Source organism: Aethalodelphis obliquidens, unplaced genomic scaffold (genome assembly GCF_003676395.1).
Source record: "Aethalodelphis obliquidens isolate GAN/ISIS:26980383/991018 unplaced genomic scaffold, ASM367639v1 scaffold21, whole genome shotgun sequence".
Lineage (NCBI taxonomy): Eukaryota > Metazoa > Chordata > Mammalia > Artiodactyla > Delphinidae > Aethalodelphis > Aethalodelphis obliquidens.
Genome location: NW_020837965.1, coordinates 23,431,096 through 23,449,504, shown reverse-complemented (window position 1 = coordinate 23,449,504; position 18,409 = coordinate 23,431,096).

The following is an 18,409-nucleotide window of genomic DNA, read 5'->3' as shown; positions in this document are numbered from 1 at the left end:
ATTCCTGATCTATAATGTTAAAGGTATGATATTTGGTGGCCCCAACAAAGGAAGGTTGGGGAATAAAGAAAATTCAGAAGTGGGACGAAGAAGAATTGAGCTGGAGATTTTCTTAGAGGATTTTACTTCCACCAGAGCAAAGTTACAAATAACAATAAGAACACAGTCCACTGCTTTTGAGATGATAAAGATCATTATTACACTCTTAACCTAGAGTATTAAACAGCTCTGTTTTTCCCCACAGTGATAAAAGCCTTACTCTAAAAGGGGCAAATTTTAGTGTAATTACAAGGATATGCATGTTAAGTCAATTAGGTATAATCTACACAGCATTTTTAAAAGATTTATGGAGAAAGTTCAAGAAAAATCTCTGTAAACCTAATTAATAATGTGAGATTTTGTGCCCAAACATTTTAACAGACTGCTATTCCACGTCATTTTGAGATAATTTATGGTCTGAGTCCAAAACATGTTGTTGTCATAAATGATGTATGCTCTCTAGGACAATATAACCATAGCTTTCAGTGGCATTAATAGCAGCATTTGTACAACATGTGAAAAAGAAAGGAAAATGGGAGCTCTGTAGCCATTATTCATGGAGAAGTAATAAAAAAATACCCAGAAATGTAAAGCCTTGTGCATCTATAGTTTAATTCAACATTCCTCCAAAAATAGTTCTACAGGACTAGGAACCATGCAGAGGCTGGGGATAGATCACACAAAACACAGTGTCTTCCAAACTGCAGGTGTCATGAAGTTAAAGAGTCACATCAGGGACTTCCCTGGCGGCACAGTGGTTAAGAATCCACCTGCCAATGGAGGGGACACAGGTTCAAGCCCCAGCCCAGGAAGATAACCACATGCCACAGAGCAACTAAGCCTTGTGCCACAACTACTGAGCCCGTGAGCCACAACTACTGAAGCCCACGCGCCTAGAGCCCGTGCTCCGCAACAAGAGAAGCCACTGCTCACCACAACTAGAGAAAGCCCGCGCGCAACAACGAAGACCCAATGCAGCCAAAAATTAAAATAATAAAATAAATTAAAAAAAAAAGTCATTCAGCACTTTAAAAAATGGAACAGAATCAACTATACTTTAATTTTTGTAAAAAAGAAACAGAAAAGTCCATTCTGGGTATATACCCAAAGAAATTGAAAGCAGGGTCTCGAAGAGATGTTTGTACACCCATGTTTATAGAAGCATTATTCACAATAGCCAAAATGTGGAAACAACCCATTTTCCACCGATGGATGAATGGAGAAAAAAATGTGATCTATCCGTACAACGGAATACTATTCAGTCTTAAAAGAAAGGAAATTCTGACACTTGCTACCACATGGATGAACCTTGAGGATATTATGCTGAGTGAAATAAACCAGTCATAAGAAGACAAATGCGGCATGATTCCACTTATATGAGGTCCCTAGAGGAGTCACATTCATACAGACAGACAGTAGAATGGTGGCTGCCAGGGGCTGAGGCGGGGGGGTAGTTAGTGTTTAATGGAGACTGCATTTCCAGTTAGGATGATGAAAAAGTTCAGGAGATGCATGGTGGTGATGGCTGTCCAACAGTGTGAATGTACTTAATGCCACTGGACGGTATACACTGCAAAGTGGTAAAAACGGCAAATTTTATGTTGTATGTATTTTACTACAAGAAAAAATAGATGAAAGAGGAAATATCAAGGTGCATTGAACATAGTAAGAACAAGCATTTTTACCTGAAGTATTGATCTTTACTTGAAATGTCTGTCTGTGTGCTGAGTTGGGATGTAAAATGTATTTCTCCCTGTAGGCGACATATGACACTCGTACAAATAAATACATCATTACAAATTGTGCTAAGTGTTATGAGACAAAACCAGAGGGAGTGTTTCAGATTATTGTGGAGGGTCTGAACTGGACTGAGGCATGAAAGGAGGGCACAAAGCAGCAGTGGGCAAAGAACCAGTGGACGTTGCTTCAGGCCAATAAGGCTCATCTGGGGAGCTGAGATGACCGCGGTGGGAGACGGGGTGGCCTGTTCACAGGCGGGTTCTGATTTTATTCTAAGAGCAGAGAAGTTGCCTCTCAGTGTTTTCGGTTAACTTGTGCCCCCTCCCGCCAACTTCATATGTTGAAGTACTAACTCCTGGTACTTCAGAACGTGACCTTATTTGGAGACGGGGTCTTTACAGAGATAATCAAGTTAAAATGAACTCATTAGGGTGGGCCCTAATCCAATATGACTGGTGTCCTTATAAGAAGAGGAAATTAGGACATAGGCACACACAAAGGAAAGACCATGTGAAGACACAGGGAGCAGATGGCTGGCTGTCTCCAAGCTAAGGAGAGAGGCTTGAAATCCATCCTTCCCTCCCAGCCCTTGCCCACACCTTGATTTGGGGCTTCTAGCCTCCAGAGCCATGAAACAATAAATTTCCGTTGTTTAAGCCTCCTGGTGTGTGGTACTTCATTACAGCAGCCCTGACGGACTAATACAGTTAGTATAGAATCTCGAAGTCAAGAATTGGATATTCCAGAGATTCAGGACACCATTCATCACTGATACTAAATTATAAAATATAAAATACACTTTCTCATGATAAGACTGTTACTCCATAAAATGAGAGCTAATCACAGATTCTTGACATCAATAAAGAATATTAAACTCCTTTGTCCCCAGCTTGCCTGCTGACGCAGCAGTATTCTTCTGCAACATCCCTGACAAATGGTCACTCGGCTCATTTCAAAGTTGAAGAGCTTGAATTATTAAAAAGATTGTTGGTTATTTTTATCCCAAGCCGCCCTTCCCAAAGCATCCTTCATTGATCCCGCTTTGGTCTGGTCAGTTTAATCTCCCTCTGTCCTGACGCAGGCTGCTGTCTGTTCTGAAATGGTGCTCGAACAGCCTGTGTCCCGATATCCCCACCTCTGCTTTGTTACTCCAGGGTTAACTTGCCCAAAGAGGGGTTAACGACATCATTTCATTCTCTGATGCCTGCCACATTAAGTGCACACATCTTGGTGTGGACTTCCAGTCTGTCTGTGTTCCTGCCACAAATGCTGTCTTTGGCATCCGACACACTCCTGCCACACCACATACACGGCAACCCCTATCCACGACTCTCATACATGCCATGCACGTGAGTGCTCTGGACCTCTGCCCACACCGTTTCCCAGTGCTGAGTGCCCACCTCCCTGCCTGCCAGCGGAGAAGCTGCCTCATCTGGGAGGGCTTGGTGAGTCCCCTACACCCTCCTCACATCTACTGGTACCCGACTGCATCCCTTACATCAATCAGCCTTGTCTCGTAGGAACGTGTGTGTGTGTGTGTGTGTGTGTGGGTGACCTGAGTGGCAGTTCCCTTAAATAACTTGGAGATTATGATTCTATTGATACAACGGAACTCTGTATTGATTTTTTTTTTTTTTTTTTTTTTTTTGAGCAGCCAGGCTATATGTTGTTGGTTCATATTGAACTTCTGGTCAATTATAAACCTATCAGTCTTTTTCAAATGCATTACTGTTGGGTCGTCTCCAACCTGTACTGAGCTAATTGATTTTTAAAAAAATTTTTAATCTAAAGATAAGATTTATCTTTACCCCTGTAAAACGTCATTTGATTTGGTTCAATCCATCCTTTTAACGAACCAAAATCTTTTAAACTCTTGAGTCTGGTATATAACACATCAGCATTGTGACAGCAGCGAATGTGCTGTAATAAACCCGTTAATGTCTTATTCACCCTTGTAGTTGGTAAACACATTAGAAGCACAGGGTGGGGCTGGCGGAGGCGTGGAGCTCTCACATCGGCCACACCTCACCAGCTGCATCTCCACTGATCTTTTTATAAGTACTCTGGATGTGTCTGTCCAACTAAATATCAAGTCACCCAATTGTCTGTTGGCCCAGACTATTTTTCTCTGTACTTTCCACGGGGTTTTGGGAAGGCTCTTTACCAACGCTTTGTACATCCTGCCTGGTAACCCCGTGAAAAGAGGGAATAAGTTTGGTTTGCCTCTTCGTAACAACATTTCCTTCCAAGTGAGTTTACACCAGCTCTTCAAAAATCTGTTAAAATTTTTGCTCAGAACCAATATTAATATCAAATTTATTATCTGTATTTTCCAGAACCCAACTTATTCTGCTTTTTGGAAAATTATGACATTTTTCCCTTCCCAGTTTTCTGCGACTCCCATCTGGCCAAATCCGAGAAAGTTTGTGGAGGCCTGGAGACTGGATTCACAGTCACTAAGCACCACCCGCCTGCCCCCATCTCTCACCTATCTTGGGCTCTTGACAATTTCTCCTAAGGGACATTTCTTCAACTCTTCCCAGTTTAAAGATTATTCTCCTTATTGGAGGAAAAGAAATCCGCAAAGTCCGAGATACGCAGCCTCGCTTTCAGAGTCCTTCGAGGCCCCCATTCTCTGCCTCAGTCAATCCATTCTGCTTTTTTCTTTTCTTTTTTCTTTTTTTTTTTGGCTGTACCGCATGGCTTGTGGGATCTTAATTCCCTGACCAGGGATGGAACCTGGGCCGTCTGCAGTGAAAGCGCAGAGTCCTAACCACTAGGCTGTCAGGGAAGTCCCTCATTTTGCTTTTCATTCCCCAAACACCCTGCAGTTATCTGCCCCTGGGGCTTCACTTGCATGATTTCCTGGAAATATCCTTCCGCTCCTCTGTGGGCTCAGCTCTTAAGCTACTCCCGCTCTGTCCAGCCAGAGTCCCTGCCCCCTCCACCGCGAATGGCTGTCGGTACCGTTCCTCTGTGCTAAACCAACCTGCTTTTTGAAGCTCTGTAGAAGCTGTGGGCTCCGTGGGGGCAGGGCTGCGGCTCTTCACTCTGTATTCATTCCCCCTCCCGCAGCAGCCAACACGTGTCCTCCCAGCGCTCTCCCGGGCCTCGCACCAGGCTGGGAGCCTCATCCCCGCATATGGAGGCGGATCTTGCAACTCGTCTCACAAAGGTGAACCCAGCTCTCTGACTACCTGTGCAGTGCTGGTCCCGGATGGGCTGGGGTGGGCAAGAGGCACCGGACCAGAAGCAGCGCTCTGTGTAATAAACACAGCCTTATCAACTTCATTATCCTATCACAAAAATGTCGACACTGCAGAACCATGAACTTCTGAGCCTCCCACAGATAATCTGCTAATAGTCCAAATGGATATGAAAACTCCTTGTTATCTAAGAAACCCATGGGGTTTTTTCCCTCAGTAAGTTAGCCAATCAAAAGCATTCTTGGGCTTCCCTGGTGGTGCAGTGGTTGAGAGTCCACCTGCCGATGCAGGGGACGCGGGTTCGTGCCCCAGTCTGGGAAGATCCCACATGCCGCAGAGCGGCTGGGCCCGTGAGCCATGGCCGCTGAGCCTGCACGTCTGGAGCCTGTGCTCCGCAACGGAAAAGCATTCTTAATGATTTGCGTTGATCAAAAAAATTTACATATTTTGCAGTGTCTGAAGTGAAGTGGAAAATTAAAAGCAATATTGGTTGGTTTTCTCTCTCTTTTTAATCCTTTTATTTGTTTATTATTTTTTTGACCGTGCCGCACAGCTTGCGGGATCTTAGTTCCCCGACCAGGGACTGAACCCAGGCTGCAGGTAGTGAGAGCTCAGAATCCTAACCACTGGACCACCAGGGAATTCCTGGTTTTCTCTTTTCAGAATGGCATTCCATTGAGGAAACTCAGTGTTAAAAGCGTCCCTTATCCATACAGTAATGCCAGTACTGCAGTGGATGGCAAACGAAATTTCCGTTGTGGCGTCTCCACCGAAAAATGTCATTTTCAGGAATTTTTGTTCATTTGCTCCATTGTGTCACCTGTGAGGTTTTATGGCAGTTCTCGGCATACCACTCACTGATCACAGAGTAAATATTCTAATATTAGGTCAACTACTCATCCCAGTGTGCTGGGGCAGCCGTGTTTATGCTTGTGTCCTGGCATAATAATCCCCCTTTGACCCTGAAGTATTCTAGTTTGGATGACAGATTATATAGTCATCCTAGCTAATGTGGAAAGATGTGGACTATACCCATATAATGCACTGAAAAAAATTATTGAGGTTCATACAGTTGTATTTACCATGCCACCCTCAGCTTCCTCACAGCAGCAAAACTGCAAGAGATAAAAACAAGTTGCTGGAAATCTGAATTATCTATCAGGAAAGTCAAGTAAAAGTCCCGCTTCTGAGGTTTGCCTGGTCCCTTCCTACCACCCCCATCAGAGCCCTTTTCATCCCGGTGGCTGAGATACATAATGCTTACTTGTAATTTACAAAACGTCCTGGAACCCTTGCTAATATATTTGCCTATGGTCTGCAGACTCTAGTTATCGCATTGATTAAGGCAAAGGTTTAAAGGGTCTTCTGAGCAGAGATCACTGGTAAGATGCTTTTCTGTCTCCCCCCGTCATGGGCTTGTTCACTGTATTTTCTTTTTAATTGAAGTATAGTTGATTTACAGTGTTGTGTTAGTTTCTGGTGTACAGCAAAGTGATTCTGTTTCATATATATATATATATATATATATATATATATTCTTTTTCAGATTCTTTTCCATTATAGTTTATTACAAGATATGGAATATAGCTCCCTGTGTGTTCTTCATCACAGATGGTTGCTGGGTGCTGACTATTGACTCACTTGTTTGCACACACTCAGTGCCCACTCTGTGCTGGGAGCAAGGGACACAAACGGGACTAGAGCAACACCTGTCCCCTGAGGGTCTCATCATCCAGGAGGGGAGTAAACACCATAGGAACACACTGAACACACAGGAGGGGACCAAGGCACCCAGGAGCTCACTGGGGGAGAGTGCCAGTGCTGTCCATGCATCAGTCACCTTCCGTGCCACAGGCCTGTGGGGAAGCTAGTACTGCTTCAATTTTATGTGTAGGGAAACTCCCTTGTGTGCAGAGGGGCAGGTGCCTGGCCTAAGGTCACCTTGCTGGTGAGAGGTAGAGCCAGGATTTAAATCTGATCCTGTCAGGTCCCAAACCTTGCTTTTCTGCCCTGAACTACCACCTCAGCAGCTGAGGATGGGATAAGAGAGCCTGGGGGAAGGACGGAAGATTTACCCAAGAATAAAAACTGACAGCCTGGTTGGGGACAAGAAAGAGGAACACCCCAAGATAGGGTACGGCCATGGACCTCATTCTGTGGGGTGCAGACCCCAGGTCCAACTTACCAACAGTACGTGTGAGGAAAGTATTTGCTCCTTGGGCTTGAGATAAATGAAGGCATGAGGATTACTGAACCCCCAGGGGCTAGGGCAGACAGGGAAGGAATCCAGGTTGGGGGTGTTGGATGGGACCAGAGTTCTGGCTTTGATGGATCTGAGAGATGAAGTAAGTGGAGAGGAGGAGCTAAAGTCACCCAAGTAAGAGGCTAGAAATGCACACCCAATGTGTCTGGGAAATGAGGAGCCATTCAGCTCTGTTCAAGTCAAGGATGGGACATGAGGTCAGACAGGAGGTATGAGGCTGCACTGCAGAGGGCCTAGGACCCCTCACTAAGGGGTTGGACTTGATCCATGGGCAATGAGGAGCCCCTTGGAAGCCTCACTATTAAGCTGTGCTTCAGGAAATTTGATGGGGAACTGCAGGTAAACGGGACCAGGAATCACAGGACAAACTAGTGGGCCACAGGCCTAGTTCCAGGTAAGGCAGTGAGAGCCTGGGTGTGGCCAGCAGCCATCCTCCCAGGTGGGTGGGGAATTGGCCAGTCGGACCAGGTTATTGATACAGAAGACGCCAGAGGAGTGTCTCACTCTGAGAGGGACGGAGTGGGATGTCGGGAAGAGAGGTGAGTGCAGGGAGAAGGCCGAGGCCTTGGCAATGAGGATGCATTTGGGGACACAGAGGCCGGACAGATGAGCTGTAGCAAGGCCTGAGGGCCAGTGGTGGCCAGGAAAGAGGCAGTCAGGCTGGGAAAGGAGAAAAGAACTGGAAAACCCACCTTGTGGGGCAGCATGGCCAGAAGGGGCTTTGTCAGGAGGAAAGGGTCAGAGGAAGGAGAACTGGTTACAATTCAAGGAGAAGGGAGGTGGTGGCTGGAACAGACTTCCAGAGAACACTGTGTGTGTGTGTGGCGGGGGGGTCACTTGGGAAAGAAGGAGGAATGGCATGTCTTCCGGGAGGAGGGTCAGAAGGATGAGATGGGTGAGATGCTGCAGAAAATGTGAGGTTTCATTCATTTGTTCAACAAATCTTTATTGGCAACATGATCATCCTTGTAAGGAAGTTCTAACAGTGACTTTCTAGGGAAAGACAGCACACGGATCGTGCGTATTTGTCTCTACATCTGGGGACACTCATCATACCCATGGGACAAAGAGGATGGAAGAGGGGACAACCTCAGTACAGCTTCACAGTGGTAAACAGGTAAAGGAGAGGTGTGGTCTCATCTGCCCCAAACAAGCTGAAACTGAAGCCAGCAAGCTGGGGACAACCAAGGAGCACCCCACTTCCCACCAGAGAACCAGCAAAGATTCAGGAACTGACAGCACGACTATGGAAGTGGGAACACAGGAGAGGCTGAAAACAGGAGGATTGGACTTCCCTGGTGGTACAGTGGTTAAGAATCCGCCTGCCAATGCAGGGGACACAGGTTTGATCCCTGGTCTGGGAAGATCCCACATGCTGCGGAGCAACTAAGCCCGTGTGCCACAACTACTCAGCCCGCATGCCACAACTACTGAAGCCTGTACACCTAGAGCCCATGCTCCGCAACAAGAGAAACCACTGCAATGAGAAGCTCATGCACCACGATGAAGAGTAGCCCCAGCTCGCCACAACTAGAGAAAGCCCTTGTGCAGCAGTAAAGACCCAATGCAGCCAACAACAACAACAACAACAGCAACAACAACAAAAAAAAAAACAGGAAGATTGGCCAACAGTCTGCTTAAGAAGCTGCTATGACTGAATTGTGTACTCCCAAAATTCCTATGTTAAAGCTCAAACCTGCAAGACAACTGTATTTGGAGTTAGGGCTTTTAGTAGTTAATTAAGATTAAATGAAGTCATAAGGGTGGGGCCCTAATCTGATAGGATTGGTGACTTTATAAGAAGAGGAAGAGATCTCTCTCTCTCACCCTGAGAGGACAACTGCCTCCAGAACTTCAAGAAATAAATGTCTGATGTTTAAGACCCCCAGTTAGTGATATTTTGTTATGGCAACCCAAGGTGACTAATACAAAAGCAGTTAAACCCCTTCCCAATCTCCTTCCTCTCCCTGCAGAAGATTGGAGGTTTAATCTCTGAAACAGGTGTACTAAGGTGTTCTCAGCACAAATGGATGCCAGGGGGGAAGACTCTGAAGATGAGAAAGAAGTGATAGCCTAATGCTGAATGGTGAAACCTGGCCCCAGCCCCTTCCCATCCTCAGTTCCTGCATCCTGGCAGCCCAGTGTCTGCCGTCCAGGGCAGAGTGTGGAAGACCCTTCTTTAGGGACCATGACAAACTCTTGGGAAAAGACCTGGAGGTCAGGAAGGTCAGGAATCACAGTTGTTGACAAGTCCTCCTGTGGACAAATCTCATCTGTGGACTCAGAGCCTCATGCAGCTTTTGAATGCTCGTCTCTAAAATTTGAATGGAGAGCCAAGGATCTCTAAACAGTTGAAAAAATATAAAAGGAAAAAAGGACAGGGAAATATGAGGAAACAGACAACACAGAGAACAGAAGGATACAAAAAGATCAACATCCTCAGAGGCTGACGTTATTGTAGCCACAAAACAAGGGCAAGATACTGAAGTTAGATGATAAAAATGAGTATTTGACAAATGTAGAAAACAAACTTATGGTTACCAAGGGGGAAAAAGTTGGGGGGGATAAATTGGGAGATTGGGATTGACATATACACCCTAAAGCAGATAAAACAGATAACTAATAAGAACCGACTGTATAGCACAGGGAACTCTACTCAGTACTCTGTACTGTACATGTAACCTATATGGGAATAGAAGCTAAAAAAGAGTGGATATATGCATATGTATAACTGAGTCACTTTGCTGTACAGCAGAAACTAACACAACATTGTAAATCAACTCTACTCCCATAAAAATTAATTAAATAAAAAAATGAGTATTTGGAAATTAAAAATATGATGGTAGAAATAAAATCTCCACAGAAGAGTATAAAATAGAGTTAAGATAGACACACTACTGTATATAAAGTAGATAACCAATAAGGACCTACTGTATAGCAAAAGGAACTATACTCAATATTTTGTAATAACCTATAAGGGAAAAGAATCTGAAAAAGAATATATATATATACACACATATATATATATACATATATATATATATAACTTAATCACTGAGCTGTACACCTGAAACTAACATGACATTGTAAATCACCTATACGTCAATCTAAAAAATTGAAAAATAAAATAAAATAAAGTTAAGGAAATCTCCCTGAAAAATAGAATAAAAAGACAAAGCAATATAGAATATAGGAGAAAAAATTCAATAATCATATTGGGAAGTTCAATGTCTGAATAAAAGGAGTTTCAGAAAGAGAAAGTGAAGAAAATGGAGGGAAATCAGCAAATAAATAATTCAAGAAAAACTTCCAGGACAAAGGGACATGAATTCTTGCATTGAAAGAGCCTGCTAAGTGCTCAGTACAATGGAGAGACAACCAAACATGAAAATTTATATCCCTGTGACATATTACCACACTGGAGATAAGGGAAATGTTTAAAAAGCTTGCAGAGAGAAAACAACAGGTCTCAGACAGAAGATTAAGAATTACAATGAAACTGGATTTCTCAACAGTGATGAAGGAGCTAGAAAACAGTAAGGAAATGCAAAAATGTAAATTTTGGCGTGGAACTTAATTTCAACCTATAATTACAGACAAACCATCCAATCAAGTGTGTGAGTAGAATAAAGATATTTTCAGTCACACAAGTTCTCAAAAACTTAGCTCCCATGGGCTCCGTTTCTCAAGAAGCTACTGCAGGTTGTGCTCTACCAAAATTAGGGGGTCACCAAGGAAGAAGACGTGAGATCCAAGAAACAAGGAACCCAGGACAGAGGAAAAAGGAATCCCCATGAAAATGTGTTGAGAGCTCCCAAGACATCAGTTGTGCAATGGACAGTAATAACTGTGTTAGTGGGCAGCCAGTCAGGTTGCAGCCAGAGGACAGTCTCTGGAGAAAGACTGCCAAGAAGATGGAACGAGAAACTACTGCAAGATTTACACACAAGCCAGAGTATTTGGGGATGACTTAGTAATAGGTACAAAGAAAACAGAAGACAGTTACCCACTCCAGGAAAACAAAAAAAATTGTACAAGAAAGGAAACACTATCAAATACTATATGGCTTAACCATGAATAGCATTCCATAGTCCTAATAATACAAGCATATAACGATCAAATTAAAAAATTATGACATAACTATATTGGAAAGACAGGGAGAAGTGTGCGTGCATGTGTGGGTGTATAGTGAGTGATGGGAAAGAGAACTAGGTCTTCGTCTTCCATGGTGGGAATTTAACAGATAACAAGTTCCTGAACCTGGAAAAATCAGAAAGCATCACTATACCCCTGTTATTTCAAGAAAGATAAATGCATTCAAAAAGGAATAGATAAAATATTTGGAAGGAAGTTGCTTCTGGGAAGTGGAAATGTGGGGATGGCATAGGGAATGAGGGAAGGTAACTGCTCTGTCTCTCTTTCTCTTATTTTTTTGTATTAAGCCTTGTAGAACTGCTTGATTTTTAAAAATATGTGCCATCTGACTTTAATAAATGCAAGTTAAGTTTAAAATCATATGCATGTGTTAATCTAACTTCTTGAACTTCAATTTGTTTATTTGCTCTTTTTTCACGCAAAATCGTCTTTTTATTTTAATTTATTTTTTTATCAAGGCCTTCATTTATTCATTCAATCAAACAGATGTGTTTTGGGGTTTTGTTTTTTTGCTATTCAAATACACAATTCATTCCTGGGCTTTGGAACATTTTGGCATTAACCCAATAGGGTAAAAGTGTCTTATGTTTATTTGCTCTTTAGTTCATTTGTTTGTTGGTTCACTCATTCTGCAGACATTTGCTGTGAGCCTTCTTTTTCTTTTTGGTTTTTTTAATGTGAGGCTTCTTCTGAAGGTCAGGTGCCATGCCAGATAAAGACTCAATTCTTGCTGCTAAAGGACCTTCCCTTTTTATAAGAAAAACTTAAAGGAGGTTAAAGATTTATGTGCCTTTTCACTTTGTTTTGCATATGAGGTGGGTTTCTGAGGAACTCTAAATTCTACGTTTGTAAATCCGTTGAAGTCTTGGGAAGATGTATGGCTGCAGCGTGCTATTCAAATCTTTTGGGAAAAAAAAAAACCCTGCATAATATATGTGTAAACTCATATTTTCATATATTGGCCACTCTGGTGAGAAATAGATGTGGCAACAGGAAAGGTAATTTGAGAACAAATTTATGGGTGAAATCATTGCCATTTGGCAAGAGGGGAATTCATTTATGACCAATATTACTAATGACAACAAATGAGAATTCATCTATATTCCATTCACTGAGCTGTGGTCCTTAATTGCATTATTATGAGCATTCTTAATGACGTCATTTAGTGATTAAAAACAAACCATATCCAATAAATGGGATGGTAATGTGTTCAGCTGTACGTCACTGAGATTCTGCATGAATTAAATTCACAGGTGCTTAATTCCCGCCTTTATAACAGATATACTTGCTTCCTTTCAGCTTCATTGATAAGGGTACAGAGGAGAGCCTCTTCTGTATATTTAATATACGAACTGATATGTTACCTGCTAAGATTTCATTTTTGCCTGTAGGACATTTTATTGCACCAAATTAGAGAAGCAAGAAAATATTCTTAAAAGATAGCCATCATTTGGAAAAACCATCTGTTTTAGTTGGAAGAGTATACACATGAACTGTATCATGAAAATTTGCTGTGAAAGTGCTCTTTCTTCCAAATGTTACTTTCGTGCTATGACTATTTATAATGTCCTGGATGAGTCTACAGAATGTTTTATTCAAAGTCCTTGCTGCTCTCCCAAGACTGCCATTACGAGGAAACAGTAGAGGGTAATAAGTTACACTCGTGTATTAGGCATGCCTTTCCAGTTGGTACAAAAATCATATCAGGCAAAATACATTCCGGAGTAGCGAAAACATCTTTTCCACCTGGTGGCCAGATTGGCCTGCTAAAGTGCAGCTCTAATCCTATCACTGCTCAGCTCAAAGGTCCCCCGTGGCTCCCCACTGCCTGCTAAATGAAGAGCCAGGGGCCAGGCCGTCCTTCCCAGTGTGGAATCTATCACACATGTTCAGGCCTTGGCTTACTAGCCTGTGAAATGGACCGTTTGCTGTTCTCTGGATACACCCCTACTCTGTCCCATCTCAGACTCTGTGCTGTCCCTTCCCGTTGCTCCGTGTTATAGACTGAACTGTGTCCCCCTGACATTTCTGTGTTGCAGCCCTAACCCCCAATGTGACTGTATTTGGAGACAGAGCCTATGAAGAGGTAACAAAGGTTAAAGGAGGTCATGAGGCCCTACTCTGATAGGATTGGTGTCCTCCTAGGAAGAGGAGCCTCAAGGCTTTCCCTACCCTCCACGTGAGGACACATCCTCGAGCCAGGAGAGAGTCCTCCCCAGAAACCTAACTTGCCGGCACCTTGATCTTGGACTTCCAGCCTCCAGAACTGTGAGAAGAGAAATGTCTGACGTTTAAGCCACCCAGTCTGCAGTATGTTGTTATGGCAGCCCGAGCTGATTAACATCCTCCCTATTCTCCAAGTCATCATCTCTCAAGGTTCATCAAATGCCGTCTACTCACGTGGCACCTGCTTTGGGGACCCCTCCTCCCTCCTCTGAACCTGGTACTGTCCAGGGAGAGCCTGGCCCCTCGAGACCTTGCCTGGTCCACCCCGTGGGCTCTGCACGCCCCGAGAACAGATTCCCTCCCTCCCGAGGCTCTGCATGTAGAAAATAGATTTGACGTGGAAACATGGGTTCCTGTAACTTTTCAAGAAGGCTGTGGCGCCCTGCCTCTGTGTCTTGGGCAGTGTGCCAGGAAGCTGCATTCCTAATTAACAGTATTAAATGTAGAGTGTGTGTCAGTACGAAGAGAGGAACAACCTTTTTTATTTTTTGGTATTTTGCAACCAGCAAAGCTCTTTATGATCATTGGACTAGTTTCCATTTTAAGCTAATTAGTAAATTGCATTTTTGGCTTCTTTAACTGGCTAGGTTAAATTTAGCTCATCTTTTCCCTTCAAGTCAAGCTGTCAGTGGGATCTGCAATTAAAATTTTCACTCTCAACTTTCTTTCCCATTCAGGGGAGAGGTTGGCAATGTACCCCCTCTTCCCAGCCTTCCTCCCTTCAGCTTTTTCCCCAGCCCAGGGCTTCTCATGGCTGCAACCGGACAGCTCCCTACCCCTCTGCTTGCTGGCCAGCCGTGAGTAAGGCTGACATCCCTGCGTCACACCCACAAGCAGGCAAGGCATGTGCCCATGGCTGCAAATCCGCCTCGGGCGTGCAGCTGAACACCTATCATGCCTCAGACCCCAAAGGAGTTATTTAAAATATGCAACAAACTATATGACCAGGAACAGGAGCCTGGAGGTACCCCGACGTGCAAGGCAGGAGCCCTTCCACTGCTGGACACAGGAGGTCTGAGGGGGTCCCAGAAGAGGAGGCTGGGTGGCAGGAGGAAAGGGCGCATTCGGCGGCGGAGGAGGGGTGGGAAAACACTGCAGAAATACTGAGCTCTACAGAAATATTTGAATCTTCCAACAGCTGCCACGGCCAGGCCCAGGAGTGCCTGCTGACGCTGCGCCCTGCCTGGCCCCAAAGATGCCTGAGAAGGTCACGGCGAGGAGCGTGGATGAGTTCATGCAGATGTTACAAGGCCACCCCTGCACGGCTATCTCGGAGAGCCAGGAAAACCCCCCACTCCTAGAATCCCACCCTCTCACCTCCAAGCCCTCTGCTCTTTACCTGGAACTCTGCTTCCCTCCCCGCCCCCATCTCCCCTTGAACCCTGCAGAGGACTCTTCCACGGCCCACCCCCAAGTGCAGTTCAGAGGCCCAGTTCCCCAGTCCCTCAGTAGGACAGCCTGAGAGTGGGAGTGGGGGAGATGCTCACACAACCTCCGTCGTCGTGCGGAAGAGACACCGGCCAGTTCCCCCTGTGTGAGCAGCCTGCTGCCCCTCCTCCAAGGGAGATGGGGAGTCACAGACCAGCCTTATGAGCAGAGGCTCGCAGCCGACTTCTCTCGTGGTTGTTAAGCAAGACGGGCTGGTGATTTCCAAGAAGACAGGAGGAGGCCTCCATTATGTGGGCACCAATGCATCTCCGGGTCTCTGTGCTGCTCCGGGAAGAAGGGTGGAGTGTGTGACAGGGAGCAGTGCCCACCTCGGTCTGGCTGGTTCCTCTTCCCATCCACCTCTGTTTTCTGCATATCTGGGTGATGGCAAGTAGGGCGGAGGAGGCCACCCCAGGGAACCAGCTGCGGTTAATGAAATGAGCTCTGTGGCCTGGGGAGTTTATGGAGCAGAGAGGGAATCCGGGAACAAGTGCCTGCGTCTTCACAGTCAGAGTGACTTGGAATTTCAGTGGAGAATTACCTGTGCAAAAACTGGAGAACATTTGTTCTCTCCCAGGTGTGGGACCCTGGGCGAATGCCCACCCCTGTCTGGCCAACACAGGAAGGAGGTGGGTTCCAAGACCTTCTGGTGTCCTCCCAGCATGGTCCCGGCTGTATCGAAGACTCCCGAACACCTACCCATGGAATGGTGACAAAGGTAGGGAGTGAGGTTTCCATGGCAGGAAGTGAACTTGGCCTTATTCTGCGATTGTCCATCTGGCATTTTTGTAACCTTTGGTTTATGAAATGATGGCCAGAATAGATGGTCTTTATTTATTTATTTATTTTGGTCATGCCACGTGGCTTGCTGGATCTCAGTTCCCCAACCAGGGATCGAACCCAGGCCACGGCAGTGAAAGCCCAGAATCCTAACCACCAGCCCACCAGGGAACCCCCAGATGGTCATAATTTTTAAATATCCTTGTTTAACAAAATAAAAAGTTGGCAGCCTTATGTTTCTGTCCTGGATGGCCAGAGATGTATGAAGTCCGTGAATCCCATCTAGCAGGGAGTCCTGGGTCCTGGAGGACTCTTACTGCGGGCTTTGGTCACGGTAGCCCCAGAGGGGTGGGAGGGGGAGGGGACACAGATGGGCACCCCATCTGTGGGGACAACATCATGACCGCCACGCTCATAGCATGTTCAGGATGCAAAGCTTCTAAACCTTATGCAGGGGATTGAGATGCTCTTGTGTTTTATTCATCCAATGAGCCTGTGCGGTAAGAGCACCTGCTCCTTGTCTGGCGGGCGTTACAGCGCAGTGGGTCAAAGCAATTTAGCAGAGGACTGAGACCAGCCTTTTTTTTTTAGCATTTTTTAAAATCTTTATTTATTTATTAATATCTTTAAGTATAATTGCTTTACAATGGTGTGTGAGTTTCTGCTTTATAACAAAGTGAATCAGCTATACATATACATATAGCCCCATATCTCCTCCCTCTTGCGTCTCCCTCCCACCCTCCCTATGCCACCCCTCTAGGTCACAAAGCACCGAGTTGATCTCCCTGTGCTATGCGGCTGCTTCCCACTAGCTATCTAGTTTACATTTAGACCAGCCTTTTTTAACTGAAAGATTGTGGAATAGAACAGAGATGATCGGAGTATAGCATATGCAGACATGTAGTAGGTAAGTATTGATTCATGAATCTTTTGTTTCAAGTATATATAAATTCAAATATTCAAATGTTTAAGAATATGTATATATACGTATATATTCTGCTTCTGTATGGAGGAGTAAATTGCTCACAAACCAACCTTCCTGCAGACAACGTATACAAATCTACAAACTATGGACAATATAACCAGAAACAACAGAGCCCTCGAGGGTAAACATCAGTAGACGTGTTTTGGAGCAGCATCAAAGCCTAGAAGGCTCAACCCACAAGGGGCAAGTCTCCTATTTTTGTGGGTTTGCCCTGAGGGCAGCCACATTTGTGATGGGGGCATGAGGTAGCTAAATTCTAGTAGGAGGCCTGTTGTCCCTGTGGACAGAGGGACCAAGAGAAGGAGACTTAGACAACCAGGGTCACTGGAGAGTGGGAAGGAACCCCACGACGCAGAGAGCTGGAGAAGAAAAATCCAGATTTTGTGTGTAAACCCAGCCCAGGTCTCTGGCTGAGCCCCAAACATGTGCCTGACAGATCAAAGCGGTCTGAGCTCCCACTTACCACAAGCGTCATAGAGTGTAAAGTTCAAGTCTAGCCAAGTTAATTGCCTAATGAAACAAAAACATCAACGTTCTACAAAACAATATCACTGAATCAGTTTCCACAGCACAACATTCACCATGTCCAGGATACAATCCAAAATTACTCTACACATGAAGAGCCATTTTCAAGAATAAAGTCAATCAATAGATACCCATTCTAAGGCAACCCAGATATTGGAATTATTAGGCAAGAAATTTAAGCAGCTATTATAATACTCAGTGAGGTAAAGAAAAATACGTCCTAATAAAAATATACGACATCTCAGTCAAGAGGTATAATACATAAAAATGAACCACTTGGCAGCATTATTCATAACAGCCAAAAAGTGGAAAATATCCAAATGTCTATCAACTAATGAATGAGTAAACAAACTGTGGTTCAACCACACAATGGACTATTTTTCAGCCGTAAAAAGGAATAAGTTACTCATACATGCTGCAACGTGGATGAACCTTGAAAACAATAAGTGAAAGAAGTCAGTCATATAGACCACATATTGTATGATTCCATCAACAGAAAACTTCCCGAAGAGGAAAATCTATAAAGACAGAAATTAGATTAGATATTGCCAGCAGCTGAGAAGAAGGGAATATGGGGATTGATTGCTAATGGGTACTAGATTTCTTTTGGGTGTAATGCAGTGTTTTGGAATATATAGTTGTGATGATTGCACAACTTTGTGAATGTACAAAAAAAAAACCCCACTGAATTATATACTTAAAAATGAATCAAATGAAAATTTCAGAACTGAGAACTACAGAATTTAAAATGAAAAAAAGTCATGGGATGGACTCAGAATGAGAATGGAATGACAAGACTGAAAAAATCAGTAAACTTGAAGGGAGATGAATAAAAAATTTCCAATCTGAAAAAGAGAGAGAGAAAAAACATAATAGAATAAAATTAACAGAGCCTCAAGGACATATAAAACAATATCAAAGTCTAAAAGTCCCAGAGGACAGGAAAGAGAGAATGGGGCAAGAAAAGTATTTGAAGAAATAATAACCAAAAACTTCCCACCGTTGGACAAAAACATACATTATAGTTTTAAGAAGTTCAGCAAAATCTGAACAGAGTAAATG